At 45.1% G+C, this 16,591-nt stretch overlaps 1 pseudogene; it reads right to left on the bottom strand.

Annotated features, from left to right (window-relative positions):
• Positions 1-10,685: 10,685 nt before the first annotated feature.
• LOC127694452 (dynein light chain 1, cytoplasmic-like) lies at positions 10,686-14,235 on the bottom strand (annotated as a pseudogene).
• Between the last annotated feature and the right edge of the window lie 2,356 nt (positions 14,236-16,591).

Here is a 16,591-nt window from a genome sequence, read left to right as displayed (position 1 = left end):
CCATGCACGAGGATGTTCCCAGCTGTTGGAGTTTCTAGAACTAGTGTGTGGTCCCTCCCAGATGACTTCTAAAGAAGGAGAGAGAGAGAGAGAGAGAGAGAGAGAGACAGAGAGACAGAGAGAGAGAGAAAGAGAGAGACAGAGAAACAGAAAGAGACAGAGAAAGAGAGAGAGAGAGAGAGAGAGAGAGAGAGAGAGAGAGAGAGAGAGAGAAAGATTTAGCTATTATTTGATTTTTAGTTTAAAAGGATAAGAGGCCTGATTTTTCTTGGCTTCAAGTAGACACTGCAGTGTAGAATGAAAGAAATCAAGGTCATGATGTCCTATATCTTGGGCAGCATTTTCCTTATCAGGAAGAAAAATCGTTGGTGAGAAATGGTTGTCTAAATAATATCTCTTAAGCCTAATGTCTGGATGTGTGATCCCCTTTTGACTGTTAAAGAAACATGTGCATCATTTTTATCTTTAGTTATTCTTTTCTGTTGGGTTTTAGGTGGTCTGTTAGGTGGCCACAAATTAACCATTTTCTTCTTTTTTGGATTTTCCAAGGATCTGGTCCTCAGAGTCACTTGAGCTCTTTGGGAGAAACCTCTGGCTCTTTAGCCTTCCATTAACCAGTGGTTCCATCTGTGTGCTCAGGCTAGCCTCAAATTTAGCTGAGGATGATCTAACTTCTAATCCCAACCTACCTCCTGACAACTGGGAATCACAATGGTTTTATGTAATGCTAACTGAACTACAGCCTCAGCCCATTACCAGCCTTCCTTAAAATATTTATTTCAGAGCTATCTGAACCTGTGTTTCCTGCATTGCGATTCCTAAGAGCTCAAATACAGTCCTCTTTACTCCGACAGTTTGAGTTTGTGAGATGAATCCCATCTGAAAATATGCCGAGTCAGCCCAAAAGAGATCACGGCTGAGGCAAAGACGGCCAGAGCCCAACTCTGATATTATCTTTGACTTCCTAGATAGTGTGTTCCTGGGGAAATTGAGGTTCTTTTTGGGCATTTTTTAATCTCAGTGATAAAAAAGAAAATTGCAAATAGACTCAGAAGGAGATTCAAGGACAATTTTATTAGTGTTTCAGAAAACAGCAACTAAACAGTACAGGTTAGGTGAAAACCTCAGCAGCCTTGAGAAGGCAAGATGGAGAAAACATCAGGTCTTTTAAGTTTGGCATTGTCGAGTCCAAAGACCCTCCACCCCATCCACCTCCAAAATAGGACAGCTCTGGTAACATTGTCCTAAAAGGAGCTGAAACCAAGTTACATACAAACATGCTGCAGCAAGTTAAGAATTTCTATGTATAGGGGTTTGATTTTTTTTAACCCATCAGCTCTTTCTGTTACAAACTTTTTGTTACAGATGTTACAGATTTCTTTTTAAAGCAACTATACCCAATGAACTTACAAATCCTGACATACAGAAAGTTTACACAGTGGTCTTACAAATCTTTTTTTTTGTTTGTTTGTTTGGTTTTGGTTTTTTGGATTTGTTTTTTTTCCGAGACAGGGTTTCTCTGTGTAGCCCTGGCTGTCCTGAAGCTCAGTCTATAGACCAGGCTGGCCTCAAACTCAGAAATCTGCCTGCCTCTGCTTCCCAAAGTGCTGGGATTACAGGCGTGCGCCACCACTGCCCGGGTCTTACAGATCTTGAGAGTGATTATACTTTAGCAAAAGTTTTAGAGCTATAGGAGAGGGAAGCACCTACAGAGTTAAATAAGACCGAGAAACAGGAGTGAGGTGAGTGGCGGTAATCAATTTGGGGAATAGTTCACTTTCTAGCTATTTTAAAGCACAAGATGTCTTTTTCTGGGCTGTTCTATTTTGCTCTCTTTATCCCTGTCACAGAGTCAGGTGGCCAGCCTGACCCAGAACACAGCCTTTGGAGGAAACTTTTAAACAAGTATGCTTGGTTCTGCAGACGTGGGTGGTAACAGCCAGTTTTTCAGCAGAGCAGTGTGAGACAAGTTTTCAATATCTTCCATACCCAAAAAAACATCTGAAACTCTGTAAGACTGAATTTAGTGGTTAGGGGAAAGATGAGAGAGACAGCAGAGAGCAGAGAAGGCTTAGAGATATGTGACTCACGAAAATAAAAGACAGAACTCGGAGGTGAGGAGGGCCGTTTTGGACATTTGCATGCCCAGCGGCAGTGGCTACAATCTGTGAACTTGGAATTCAAGTGTGCCATTTCCTGGTCATTGAGAATGATTATCTAGTTTGTACCGAAGCCAAGCTGTTTGCTGCAAGACAGTGTGCCTTAATGGAATCTCTGAGTCTGAGGAGGAAAAGAGGTTAGAGAAGGCAGCTGAGGGAGGAGAGCCCATGAGTTAGAGACAGGGGTGAGCTGAGAGGGAGAACAAGCAGGGAAGGCGACCTACTGCGGAAGCAGAGCGAAGCAGAGATAGGGAAGACTTCCTGAAGGGGATCGCGAGCAGGAGCTCTGCCAAAGGGCAGAGACCAACATCCTAGAGGCCCAGGAGAATCTGCCTGATGTACCTGCAGTACCTCGGGAGGGGAAACTCCAGGGGCCAAGACAGAAACAGTAGGCTCCATCCAGCGAGCCAATGAGAGGAACAGAGACTGAGCAGGCAGCTTCAAGGGAGATGTGAGGAGAGACAAGTGGTTTACCATGGTTAAAGAGCAAGTTCCAGAAGGGACCAGACGCAGAGTAAGGAGCAGAAGGAGCCGGCAGGCAGCCAGACACAGAGTAAGGGGATGACTGACACTCAGAGGAATTGTAAGCAGGAATTCCATCAGGAGGATTCCAATGTAGCGTCAGAAACAGAGAAGGTGACACGTTAAAGGGTAACTTCTGCGGGACAGGAATTTCTATCCAGGGTGTCCCCAAGCTGACTGAGAGACTTGTTAGAGAGATGCCTCTCCTTCACATGATGGAGCAATCCAGTAGGACAATGGAAGGATGCCTGAGACACTGCTGTGATTTTGTGCTAGGCTCCAGGCACCAAGAGAAACAGAGCGGGCAACTCTGAGAGAGACACTTAGCAAGTAGGAGAGGAGAGACAAGTTAGTTGTTAGGGCAGGCAGAGGAGCACAGCTGAAGAGGCAGACTCTAAAATGGGATGTCGAATATGGTTGGTGGCAGGAGCCAGCAGGAGCAAGTCATCTGCACACAGGAGGGTCAGACACCCACAGTTTGGTTCCGTTATGAAGCCCCGGTGCTTTGGGGAGGTCTAGTAACCCTCCTGGGTTTTGGCACCCAATATAAGATATAGAGCAAAGAAACTACTGAGCTAGACCACCCCATGGGTAGAATGAAAGATTTACTAGGGGTTACTTACTGCCCAGGCCGTCTTTGATGGTGGGGCAGAGAGAAGAGAAAAATGACAGAAAAGCCGGCAATGGTTCTTAAAAAGTCAGCGGGGTAAGGATCTGTGCTGCTGCAGACTGCCCAGCCTGAACTGCAAGCGCTGGTCTGACTGAGATAGTTGAACTTTGGGTGAAGGTTAAGGAAAGTTCCTGGAAGATGCCTGCTTTTTTAGTCAGCAGAAACCCACCTTCAGGCTTGTTTACCCAATGGCAATCCTTCTGTTTACCCAGTCAGAGTCCTTCTGTGTGGCAGTTGTCACCACCAAGGGAGGTGGGGGGTGGGGGAAGGGTGTACCTGGCCGTCTGGAATCTAGACAGCTTGTTAAGAAGGGAAAAAGCACTCCCAAGAATGGAAGTGGGCTAAGTATTGAGGAAAGAGCCTGAAGCCTCAAGCCTCGGGATTTATGGTCTTTTATATCTCCTTCCCTTTATTTTGTATTTCCCAGGGTTGTTTTTTAGTTTTTAATGAGCATGCTCTGTTCTTTAGATGATACCAAGGTAAGGGAAGGGCTTCCAGTCTTCCTGTGTAAACTGGTTTGTTTTATGTGTTAATCTCCACGTCTTTTTTTCCACCCAGTTACTATTCTCCCGTTGTAGTTGTGCCTGAGGTAAGAATAAGCCCTAGACTTTACATAAAAGTACCAATACGTTTTCCTTCTGACTGAACTGGAATTCCAGCAACTAAAATGGACCCGAGGATGACATGCCACTCAGTGTACAGGCTGCAATCTTTCTCCAAGGCTCTCCCAAATACCCTCCTCACTCATAGCCAGAGACCTCAGGTCCTTCACTGCTGAACTGAAATTGTCTCTTTACTCTAGGCTAGGGTTAATCTGGGAGTTTTAAACAGCATGGGAAACCTCCGGATGACAGAAGCCAGATTCCAGGCTTAGAGGATGTCTCCCCTTTTAATTAGTTTGCTTTTAATCCACTTATATCCGTCAGGACTGCATTTTGATGCAATTAGCAGGAAATCCTTCACAGAGTGATTTAGATAGAGAAGTGTAAGAGGGGTGGGGTGGGGGCTGGTTCAGCATCTATTCTAAGAGAAGTCTTCTCTGCCCGTGCACCTTCTCCCTCGCTTCTGCATTCATCTGTGTCAGCAAGGCTTTCAGCACTGCGAGGAAAACACCCAAGAAGCACCGAGGAGGAAAGATTTATCTTGGCTCATGGTTTTAGAGTTGTCAGCCTTGGGGGATAGAAAGGGTGTGGTAGAGCAGGCAGGAAATGGAGAAAGGAGGGACAAGGAGAGAGTAGGGGAGGGATGGGAGAGAGCGAGCCCACCCTGCAGTCCTGCTTCTGTTCTGCTTACTTCATCCAGACCATCCAGTGTGTTGATACTGCGGCATCCAGAGTAAGTCTTCCCGTTAGGTAAGTCTCTATGGCGACGCCTTGACAGATAAACCGAGGGGAAGCTTTGCTACTCTCCTAGCTGCTTCTCTAGTCAGCAAGTTGCTGATCATGAATGCTCAGGTTCCTCATGGTCCAGAGGAAGGAGTTGACGCAACAGCTCCCCTCCCAACCCTACGTGAGGTAGATCAGACCATCCTAGGGACCAAACTGTACCACGCACAAGGGAGGGTGGGGTTCTTTGATTATTTGCTGACACACTCTAAGTCCCAGAGCTACTGTGTTGAATGAATGGATGCTTATTGGGGAAGATAGAGTGGAGCTTTCATCTCCTATGGCCTGCAAAGTAGAGTCAGTCTGAGAGAAAGAACTATGATGGCTCTAACAATGTCTGACACCTTGATACCCAGTTACACAAGTGATCTCTTGACACCCCTCCTGGGCCTTACCCTTCCCAAAAGTTTCTTGTGGGGTTTCCTGTATCTAACCAGATCTGGATAGCCTGGCCCACTCACCCTTGTTAGGAGATCCTCACATGTGTGGATCCCTGGGAAGATGTGTCCTCCAATTCTTACAAATTCTCCCAGGCCAAAACTACTGGCAGAATTATTATCCGATCACAACTCGAGCAGATGCCCTGGCCCGTCCCCTTCTGCCTTTAGTAAAGACAGTGAACATGAAACTGATACTGTTTTCGCCAGGGTTATGACACAGACACTTTCATATTCCATGTAGAGAAAAAGAAGGGCAGATTTTCCTTTAACGGAAGTATGAACAATCAAACAAAATTTATGTTTCTTTTTTTCCCTTGCAGAGATGTAGGTAGAATCAACCAATACATGGAGAACATCAGAGAGGCCTCAGTGCTGTGGGCTGAAGTGTGCCTTCTGTCCCTACGGTCACTAACCAAATCTATAGCCCCCTATGCCACGTTATTTAAAAACTAGGCCCTTCAGAAGTCATGGGGAGTGGGTGGGGTCATGTGGATGAGGCTCTTAAGATAGAATTAGGGGTTGGTAAGAAGAGAAAAGGGGGCTCACTCAGGAAATGGATCAGTTGGTTAAGGGCTTGTTATGCATGCCTGATGAGCTGGGTTCAATCCCCAAAGCACACATAAAGGTGGAAGAGAAGATTAATCCCATGAAGTTGTATTCTGACCTTCACATGCATACTGTAGCACTCGACTGCCTGCACACACACACACACACACACACACACACCAACAATAATCAAGTCTTTTCATTAATCCATTCATTTTGTACGATGGCAGCCCCCTCATTCTCTCCTCCCAGTCCCACCTCACAGCCCCTCCCCCATTATCCTCTTTCCTTCACCTCAGAGAAGGGGAGGCCCCCTATGAGTACCATAATAATAATTTTTAATTAAGAAAGAAAATGGTCATACTCTTTCTTGTCAAGTAAAGAGACAGTGAGAAGATGGCCATCTAAAATCCAGAGAGAGAACCCTCAGCAGGGCCCACTTAGCCAGCACATACATGATCTTGGGCTTCTATGCTCCGGAACTATTGAAAAATAAACATTTGCCATTTAGGATCTGGATAAATGGCTCAGTGGGTAAAGCACTTAATACGCAAGCTTGAAGGCCTGAGTTCAGACCCCCAGAACCCATGTAAAGCTGAACATTGTGGCACGTACATATGTGATCCAGTGCACCTACTGTGAGGCTGGCTAGCCTGGTCTACACATCAGAGAGCAAGAAAAAAAGAAGCTGGAAAACGTGATGGCTAACACTGGCTATCGACTTGCTTGCAGCTGGAATCAACCCATACCCATGCTTCTGGGCACTCCTGTGAAAGATTTTCCTGACCAGATTATTGAGCACCCTAAATCTGGGTGGCTCCTTCCAATGGCAACTCATATTAAAGGACATAGAAGACAGAAATTATATTTTGCCTGCTTGAGCTCACTCTTACTAGCAAATTCATCTGTCCTACTGCTGGAGTATCCCTCCATTGATGTTAGAATCTTCTTCAGGATTCTAGCATAAAGACCAGCAGTTCTTCAGGAATCGCCCAGGCCTCCAGTACTAGGGTGGGACCACATGAACCTTATGGGCTGAACAGCTATTGATCCCTGGCCGCAGCAGTGTGAGACAGCCAAGACAAGATGCGTCACAGTCTGTGAGCTAATCTAGCTAATCCTCCTTTGATATATGTATTCATTCTATCAGTTCTGCTCCTTTAGAGAATTCTATAGAGGCTGGAGAAATGGCCTAGCAATGAAAAGCCCTAGCTGTTCTTCTGGCAGACCCAGGTTCAATTCCAAGCACCTATGTGGCAATTCACAACCATCTATAACTCCAGTTCCAGAGGATTCAATGCTCTTTTCTGTCATATTTAGGCACCAGGCATGCATATGCACATACATGCAGCCAAACACTATACAGATAAAAATAGATTTAGAGAACTCTGACTAATATGGATTGCAAGGACCCGCACCTGAGGTTGTCCCTCTGACCCTCATATCTGAGACACACACATACCCAGACTCATGCACACATAAAAAGGTAAAACATTTATCATTTAGGTCATTCAATTTAGAGGAGCTGGTTAGAGTGCTGTGGCAGACTATAATGCAGGTATATTGGGGCCTGTATACTACCAAGGGTCACTTTGGGGCCGCCACCCAACTCTGCCAGCCTCAGACTTAACAATATCCATACATCCCCCCTACCTTTTGTTCTTCCTTCTGCAATTTGACTGACTGCTGTCATAGACTCCTTGGTGTCTCTTGGTAAGTCATCAGAAGGGCACTTTTCATCGTTGCAAAACAGAACTTATTTCGAAAAGATGAAAACAAAGCACCTAAAAACAACACCCAGAACCCTGCAAATAAGCTGGACTATTTCTATTCGCTGGTTTCCTTCCAGTGCTCATTCACACTCGAGGACTTACTTAGTGCAGTGGCAACCAGATATTTTGCATTCCACTTTTGCACCCACCAGAATGCAAAACATCAGAATGTCAGATGCTCTCCACGTTGCACCAGCTTCGTGATGTATTAATAGCCTCTAATCATCCTCAAATTTGTTGCACCATAATTTCCCTAACAGACAAACGAGCTTATTCCCAACTTTTTGTCCCTATAGCAAACTCTGTAATCAACATGCTTGTGCACTGAGTTTGTTTGTTTGTTCTTGTATTGGAAAGTTAGTTTGGTGGTAGCCTGGACTCTGGCATCAGCTGGGTCTGCCAACTCACACTGTCTTGCTGTTCCTCCTAAGTGTCCAAACTGCTTATGGAAGAACTTCTTGGTTCTAAGTATCACGCTCCATTGACCATAAGTGACCTGGAAGTTATGTGGTCCACTTCCTGGAAGACATCTTAGTATGGTTTCTGATGTTATAACTGAATACTACATGTTGAGAAGTTTATAAAGAATAGTTTGTAGCCATGTAAGGTGACACAAGTCTGGGATCCCAGCATGTTGGAGATGGATGCAGGAAGAACATGGGTTTAGGTTCAGGTTTGACTACATAGCAAGTTCAAGGCCAGCTGGAGTGACACAAGACCCTGTTTCAAAAGCTAAAGTCAGAGGCTGGGGAGATGACTCACTATGAAAAAGCTTGCTTTGCAAGCATGAAGATCCGAGTTTGATTGACTGGATGCTGGGAAGTCTGTTGTACCAGCTTAGTGTCTAGGGAGGCTCTTGCTATTGAGACTTCACAGAGTCCTCAGACAGCATTGGATGTCACATGGAAAGCCAGAAGCCTGCTAGCTTAGGTCTCTTTCTCATTAAGTTACCAATGCAATCATCAGAGCCCTTCCCAAATTACCCACCAGACATGCCAAGTGTCATCAATATATGACTTTGGAGATTAAGTTTCTACATGAGTCTTTTAGGGCGACCTCTAAAACATGACAGATGACATGTCTAAAGAGAGAAGCTCACAATACCACCTCTATTTCTGAAGGAAAGTAGCCAGATTTCATCTGGCAAGAAGTGAGGTCAGGGAGACTGTGCTGGCATCTGCCTGCATCAGATAAAGGCTACCATGGTTTGTCCCATGTCCATTGAGCCAACCTGGTGGGGCTACTTTTCTGCCATCACATGCTTTCTGATCAAGGCTGGTTGGTGGTCAAGGTGTATCTGGCTTAGATAGAGGAAGCCGATGGGAGACGTGGAGAAATGCCCTGATGACTTAGCTAAGCAGCAGCATTCTCATGTAGCTGCCCCCCCCCCCAGATTCCAGCTGCTCAGATCCCCAGGTACAGGTTGGGTGTCCTGTCCTCTCTGAGGCCAGTCCTGCTACTTTCCTTTTTAAGCAGAAGAACAGTGGAGTAGCCTCCCCAAACAATCTTTTTCTGTACATGCTGACCAAATCTGTTTCTGTTGTTTATGTGCTGAAGGTCCCTTGGGTACAATAAATTCCCTGGTGGAGGAGCCATCAGGACCCTAAGGATGACTACTTCAAGTCAGCCTAAGTGCCAATGGTCAGGCAAGAAGGTCGGCTGGTCCGGGCTGGCTCCAGCCAGCTGTCACCTACTTGTTCTCTCAGCTCTTTGCGGCTCAATCATTCATCATTCCGACCAAAGGGATCTTGACAAAGGGCAAAGTGATGCCTTCGATTCGACTAAAAGGGCAGCCACCCTGGCAGAGCATCCCAGTTCAGCATCCCGGGGGAGGGATCAGGCCCAGGACCCACTCAAATTCCTGGACAGAGCTCAGTGTCAAGTCTCTGGCTTCCTGGACTGAGCCAAATGCAAGGAAATACAGTTCATCTGAATCTTGAGCCTGGCGCCAAGCTCACGGCGAGATGCAGCAGGGCCCTGGGACCAGCCAGGATTAGGTTTGACATTCCTGGCCTCTGCTTCAGCCTCATCTACTGGGGAAAGAAGTAACTTCCCTGAGCTTTGATTTCCTTATCCGACTATACTCTGGAGAATTCAATTCTGCTCTGCTACACATCACAGGCTCCAAATCTGACCTCAGTCTTCCTCTGCTCTCCTTGACCTCTTGATCTTTTGCTGCTACCTCTCAAGTGCTGGGATTATAGGTGTCGAACCACCATGTCTAACTTAGGAGGAGCTGGTGATTAAGCCTAGGGGTGAGCACTCTGCCCACCCAGCTTTCATCCCAGCCCATCTGCTTATCCAAGTATTTACATCTCACCTGACCACAAAGCCACAGCATCCAGGATGGCCTGTGAGCCCTGGGCTTGTGGGACAGGTCAATGTGACAGGCCTTCCCTCTACGTGGCTTCCCTAAAAGGACTCCAGCAGGACAGGAAAGGAGGCCAGCTTTCTTCCTGTAGGCCATCCACTTAGAGGTACGGGGAGTCTGAGCCACTTCCTTTTCTTTCCTGAGGTTCCTGGCATATGAAAAATATAGAAGGTTATAGTAATTATGATATCAGTGTTTAAACAGGAAAAAAATACAAAGCACTTATTTGTTGGCAAAGTAACTGTAGAACTCAATATATTTCTTGGTTAATTTTGAGTGGTGCAGTCCTTGGCAGAAAACAAGCTTAAAGCCTCAACGTCTCTGTGTGTGCATGAGCGTGCGAGTGTATGGATGTGCATATTCTTGTGTGTGCTAGGGACCTGTGTGCACATGTGCATGTGGCAGCCAAAGGTCAAACATCAGGTCTTATTCCTCAGGAGGCACCCATCTTCTTTGTGACACAGGATCTCCCATTGGTCTGAGTCGTGAGCTAAATAAACCTCTCTTTATAAAAGACCTTTTTTCTTTTCTTTTTTCTTTTTTTAACATCTCCAACAGATTTATATTTAAGGGAATGACCTAAGGAATAAAAAAATGGGGGTACAGAAGTATGGACTAGAAAATAAATACAAATGTAATCTGTTTTTACTAATTTTATAGCCACAATCTTGTACAGAGAATGATGCCCTGTACAAAACACAACAGATTCAAACGAGGCGTTCTCATAGCGAGGCTGAAGATTCAGTCTGTGGTATTTGGAGCTTAGGATGCAGTCCTTGTTTCTGGAGGGATCACTGGGTGTTTGGCACCGTCCATATTTTTAACCATATTTGAACAGCAGAATGGCCACCTGACCAAGGTAGAAGTAGATGAAGTGTTTGGTTTCGTGTGTCACGTAACTACCTAAGTTTCGGCCCTCAATGCAGTGCCAGGTAGGGCTGTACTTCTTGTCAAACTCCTTCTCGGTACAGCTGCAACATCCTTCTCTACATTGTTCCTCTCCAGAGCCTGAATAGCACACTCCACCGAGTCCTGTTGAATCTCTTCAGACACGTCTGAATTTTTGATCACAGCCTTCCGGTCGCACGTGGTTACCTTGGAGCCGGGGCCAGCCGGCTGCTGCCACTCAAGAAGCGGAGGATAGCCAGTCGCTACCAAAGCCGTGGCGCATCTCTAAAAGACCTTTTCTATAGAGGCAGAAAGCAGATTAAGCTGCCATCAAACTTCAGGCCAAAATGAAAACCATGTAAAGACGAGCATTTATGATCAAATGGTAATGACAATGGCTGAATTAAAGTAGCAAGCATACAGGTGCCATTTAAAAAGCCTTCAGATACTTGCCATTTTTTATTAAGTAACATTAAGTTTTGGAGGGAATCACTGCCGTGTGAATTTTTCTTGGAAAGGCACACACAAAAGTTGATCAACACAGCTCACCACATTGATCAACAACAACAAACCAAAGAAACAATTCCACACAAGTCTAGTGTGATTATTGGGCTTGTTTACAGGAGCTGCAGTGAGGGCTTACTCGCAGGAGTGTTGGTGACCCCAAAACATCAGTGTTAGTAAAGTCTCATTAGAGCATGGATACTGACCTCATAGCTGTGGAGATGAAGTCCTCCTTAAGTTAACTTCCCACACCCGGCAGTGGTGGCACACGCCTGTAATCCCAGCACTCTGGGAGACAGAGGCAGGCAGATTTCTGAGTTCGAGGCCAGCCTGGTCTACAGAGTGAGTTCCAGGACAGCCAATGCTATACAGAGAAACCCTGTCTCGAGAAAAAAAAAAAAAGTTAACTTCCCACTTTATGAACTCAAGGAGTTTCCAAGCCCATGTACAGCTGTGGCAGAATTACATACAAAAGTTTTGATGTGGTCACATCTTAAGCTTCATTGTACATGGAGGATTGAGTTAGTTATCACCAGGAAGAATTTCACCAAAATGTGCTGTGCTTAAATATGCCTAAAATAAACGACTTGGGGTCAGTCTCTCGAAGTTTGAACCAACACTAGCTACTTAGTTGTATTGAATTGAACTACCTTTACCTCCCGTGGATTATTACTCTGCCGGCTGTGATGGTCACAAAGATCCCTACATTCCTTCTATGAGGGAAGTCAATGGTGCCACTTGGCCTCGTCTGGTGCTCACAACTGCTCTAATTAAAGTAATGGCTGTTATACCTGGAGGACAGTATTCCACAACAACCAATGACACAAATATGATGTGGATTTTCTATAACTGTCCTCTGGTTAACAGGGTGGCTCCTGGTACCCAAGTGCTCATGCACTCTACGCACATCAGACTCACCTGACCACGACCTAGATCTTTCCAAAGTCCTTGTCTTTCTAGAAACAAGTCTTGAGGAAATGTGCTGGCTAGTGTTACCGGTTGCAGGCATTCATTAGCACATTAGAACCTGTTAAAACTAGAAGGGCCAGGGACCTTATCTCTGTTTCATAGAAGGATGCTGACCTTGAGACAATGGGAGAAGCAGATTCCATCCAGTAGACCTGTGGCCAAACACACGTGAAACACTGGATTTTATATAAATCACCCTGTAAAATAAGGAAAACATGGGGGGGGGGGGGAGAGAACATCCTGGTTCCTAGAGACTGTCAATTTCCATGGTGTAAATGTTGCTCCAATATCATGATCAATTTCAGGTTACCAGTGATTTAACAACTGACTCTCTAAATTCCTGAGTACTTAACAAAAGGTTCTAGTACACCCCTGCTGTGAGCCCAGGCCTGAGTGTCTCTCTTTTATTCCCACTCTTTACTGTGAGTTGTCCTATATTTTGATTAAAAAAAAAATCAACTTCAGAATTTTACTATGTTCAGGTGCCATTTAATTATTTCTCAAATAATTTTCTTCAAGAATCCTTCCTCTCTTCCCTGCTTTTCACTCCCTTCCCCCAAGTGCTTTCTTCTCCTTTGTGGTTGGGGATAGAATCTAGGATCTCTTCAAGGCCGGCCACGTGGGTGGTACCTAAAGACAGTTGATAGGACTGCCATTGAAAACCAAATCACTGCAAAGGGGAAGATAATATTGAAACCAGAAGCTGTGACACACCTGTAATCCAGGCATTTGGGAAGTAGAAGCAAGAGGGTCAGAAGTTAAAGGTCATCTTTAGCTACTTAAAGAGGTCCAGGCCAGCCTGGGCTATAGGAGCCTATTTTTAAAAAATTTATTTTATCTGAAACAAAGTCTGACTCTCTGGCCTGGACCTCAATATATATGTACACACACACACACACACACACACACACAAAACCTTGAAACTTGAGCCACTCTCCCGCCCAGAGTGCTGAGACTATAGCTGCAAACCACTATATCCAGCTAAAATGAATGAGAATGCCCCGCCCCCACTCCTAAACACACTTCCATAGGTTCATATACTTCAATACTTGGTCACTAGTTGATAGAATTGTTAGGAAAGGATCTAGAAGTATGGCCTTGTTGGAGGAGGTGTGTCAATAGGGGTTGGGCTTTCAGGTTTCAAAAGCCCGTACCACTCCTAGTTAGTTCTCTCTGCCTCGTCCGTTCAGATGAAGATGTAGGTTCTCAAATAAGGCTCCAGAGACACGCCTGCCTGTCTGCTGCTGTACTCCCTGCCATGATGACCATGGATTCTAATCCTCTGGAATCGTGATCCCCCATAAATGTTTCCTTCTGTAAGTTACCTTGATCATGGTGTTTTATTACAGCAATAGAAAAGTAACTAAGACACTATGTGTTGGATCTGATGACTCAAAGACTGGACTCAGGGACCCTAGAGCCTATCTGTGAAGCCATTATAGGAACAGGACACACCTGTTCACATCATTCACAAGGAGAGAGTGAATCTGGAGTGACTATGCTAGCATTAGAAGCAGTTCCTACGTGGCTCTCTGTTAGGGGTATAGGCCACCTTTAGCACCCTGAGGATTGGAGAACCCACAGGACATACCTGCAGCAAGCCTGCTTTATAGTATTGGACTAGTTTCTGTAATAATTTAACCTTGGTCATAGTTTGGGGATGAGATGTGGTCAGTAACAACAGTGGAGGCCTCAAACACGGAGACAGAAAAGAGATTCGAGTTGGGGTAAAGAGAGGATAGCTAAGAAAAGATAGTGGTACTTCTTCCAAAGCTAAGTAAGCCCCTGCCCTGCAACTCTAAAGCACACGCTCTCAGGGATGCAAGATAGGAACCCCCAAACCTGCTAACACAGTGCATTTTCTGTTGCTAAAACATATTACCTGAAATTGGGTAATTGATAAAGGCTGGATATATGTTTGGCTTCTGGTTCTGAAGGCTTGGAGGTCCAAGATCAGGGCACCATTTGTGGAGGGCCTTCTTGCTGTATCTTATTATGGTAGAAGGCATCACGGGGAAGATCAGAGCCAGCAAACCAGAGAGCACTTGATTTTCTAACTAAGTCATTCCTCAGTGGTCCATTACTCCACGAATCCATAGATAAATCAATCTATTCACGAACCAGCACCCTTCTAACCCAATGACCTCCAAATACCATCACCATATGGCTTTAGAGATTATGTTACCACACATAAACGCTTGGTAATAAATATTCAAGCCATAGTAAATGGGCTGTAGCTCAAAGCTTGGTGGCAGAGCAATTGTCCTGCATGGGTAAGGCCACAGGCTCAAAGTCCAACAGCACAAGGAGAGGACAACAAGGAGGCGTGGCTGCATAGAAACGAAACAGATTTCCCAACACCTCTGTTTTCCATAGTCCCAAGAGAAAAATCAATAACAATGCTCATGAATAGGGAAATGGATAAATCAATAGTGGAATACTACACAAGAAATAAAAAAGAACCATGGCTAAATTAAAATGACAGAAAATTAATTTCAAACATAACATTAGGAAAAGAAACCAGATGCCAATTGAGTATGTGCTGGGTGGTTCTGTTTATGTAAATCAAACCAATCTATAGCCACAAGAGTAAGAATATTGGGGTGTTCGTCACAAGGCGGCCAGGGAGACTTTCAGGGTTTTAACGCTGTTCTCTGTTTTGTTCCAGTTATTACAAAAGGGCTTTCAACTTGGAAATATTTGCTGGGTGCACACACATGGTTTCTGCACTTTCCTGTAGATGTTACATTCCTTAGGAACCATGTGTGTGTGTGTGTGTGTGCGCGCTCTCGCGCGCGCGCGCGTTCACTGTATGGAAGTGTTCATGCCGTGGCACATGTGTGGAGGTCAGAGGACAACTGTAGGTGTCTGTTCTTGCCTTCTATGTTGTCTGAGGCAAGGTCTTCTCTGGTTATTCTCCTTTTCCATCTCCCATCTTTCCATAGAAACTCTGGGATTACAGACGTGTGTTACCATATGTGGCTTTATGTGAGTTCTGGGATTCAGGACTTAGGTTCTCATGTTTCCACAGTGATCACTTTACCCCAGAGCCACCTCCCCAGCCCCCAGATGTTACATTTCAGCATTAACATTAATAACTGTAAATCTAAAACCCAGTGTACTACTGAATGAAGAGAATGAAAACAGAAGACATTGGCAAACCAGTGCTATTTAATAATTAAAAGGTACATAATACTAGACAATACAAATGTTTCAAGAACACATAGAAAAGACACATTAAGCACATTAGAATGGTTGTCTGTGGGGCAGAAAATCAGACTAGGAATTGCAGTAAAAGTACACATGCTGATAGTAAAATAAGAGCAGGTTTTTAGGCCCAGTTGGGATCATTTAGGTTTTTTTTTTTGTTTGTTTTGTTTTGTTTTGTTTTTCCCCGAGACAGGGTTTCTTTGTGTAGCCTGGCTGTCCTGGAACTCACTCTGTAGACCATGCTGGCCTCGAACTCAGAGATCCACCTGCCTCTGCCTCCCTAGTGCTGGAATTACAGGCGTGTGCCACCACCGCCTGGCTGGCACATTTAGAAATTTTAAGAAAACAAACAAGGAAGCACAAGAGGAAGAAGAGATGTTAAGGAGGCTATGGAGGAAGAAAAGGAGTAGGAGGAAGGGGAGAAGGTAGGGACAGGGAGGAGACAGGCTTTGAAAATCTGGACAACCTTTTGAGAGTTTCAGCACTGCCCGTGACCCCTGGAGTCCCACAAGCACTGTTTAATGAGCCTTACACAAATGACCTTGTACACCTAGAGGTGGCAAGGGGATCAGTCCCCGACAGACTGAAGCCCTTAATAGAATCTGGGACCTGGGACGGTGGTAACTGAGATCTTAGTGGAGCTCTGGCAAGAAGGGAATTTGACATGGGACATATGGGTGATCTAGGTGTTCTTATGAACTGAGAAGTGGGAAGAGACAGAGGTAAAGAGGTTTAAGAGACAGAGAAAGTGGTAGAGTCAGAGAAATGGCCTGCCAATGTGGACATGAGGGCGGCTCTATGACAGGCAAAGGAGGACTCTATTTAGACTTCAGCCCACACCCTCCAGGAGACCTCCCACACCCAAGTACCCCAAACACTATATTATTATTTACCATATACTTTTATACCAATGGTTCCCAACCGTCCCTAATGCTGTGACACTTTAATACAGTTCCTCATGTTGTAGTGACCCCCCAACCATAAAATTATTTTCATTGCTATTTCTATCTTCTGCCCTGGTTTTGTAGCGGTTGTGTGTGGACTTCTGCAGTATCACTTCTTGCCAGGGGCATAAGCACCCTACACATTGAAAAAACCCTTGCTAAGCGCAAGCGCTAGGGGCATTTTTAGCAAAGAGAGGATAAGGCCAACAAA

Source organism: Apodemus sylvaticus, chromosome 10 (assembly GCF_947179515.1).
Source record: "Apodemus sylvaticus chromosome 10, mApoSyl1.1, whole genome shotgun sequence".
Lineage (NCBI taxonomy): Eukaryota > Metazoa > Chordata > Mammalia > Rodentia > Muridae > Apodemus > Apodemus sylvaticus.
The sequence above is the reverse complement of the archived record's forward strand: the minus strand, read 5'-3'. Positions and strand labels throughout refer to the sequence as shown.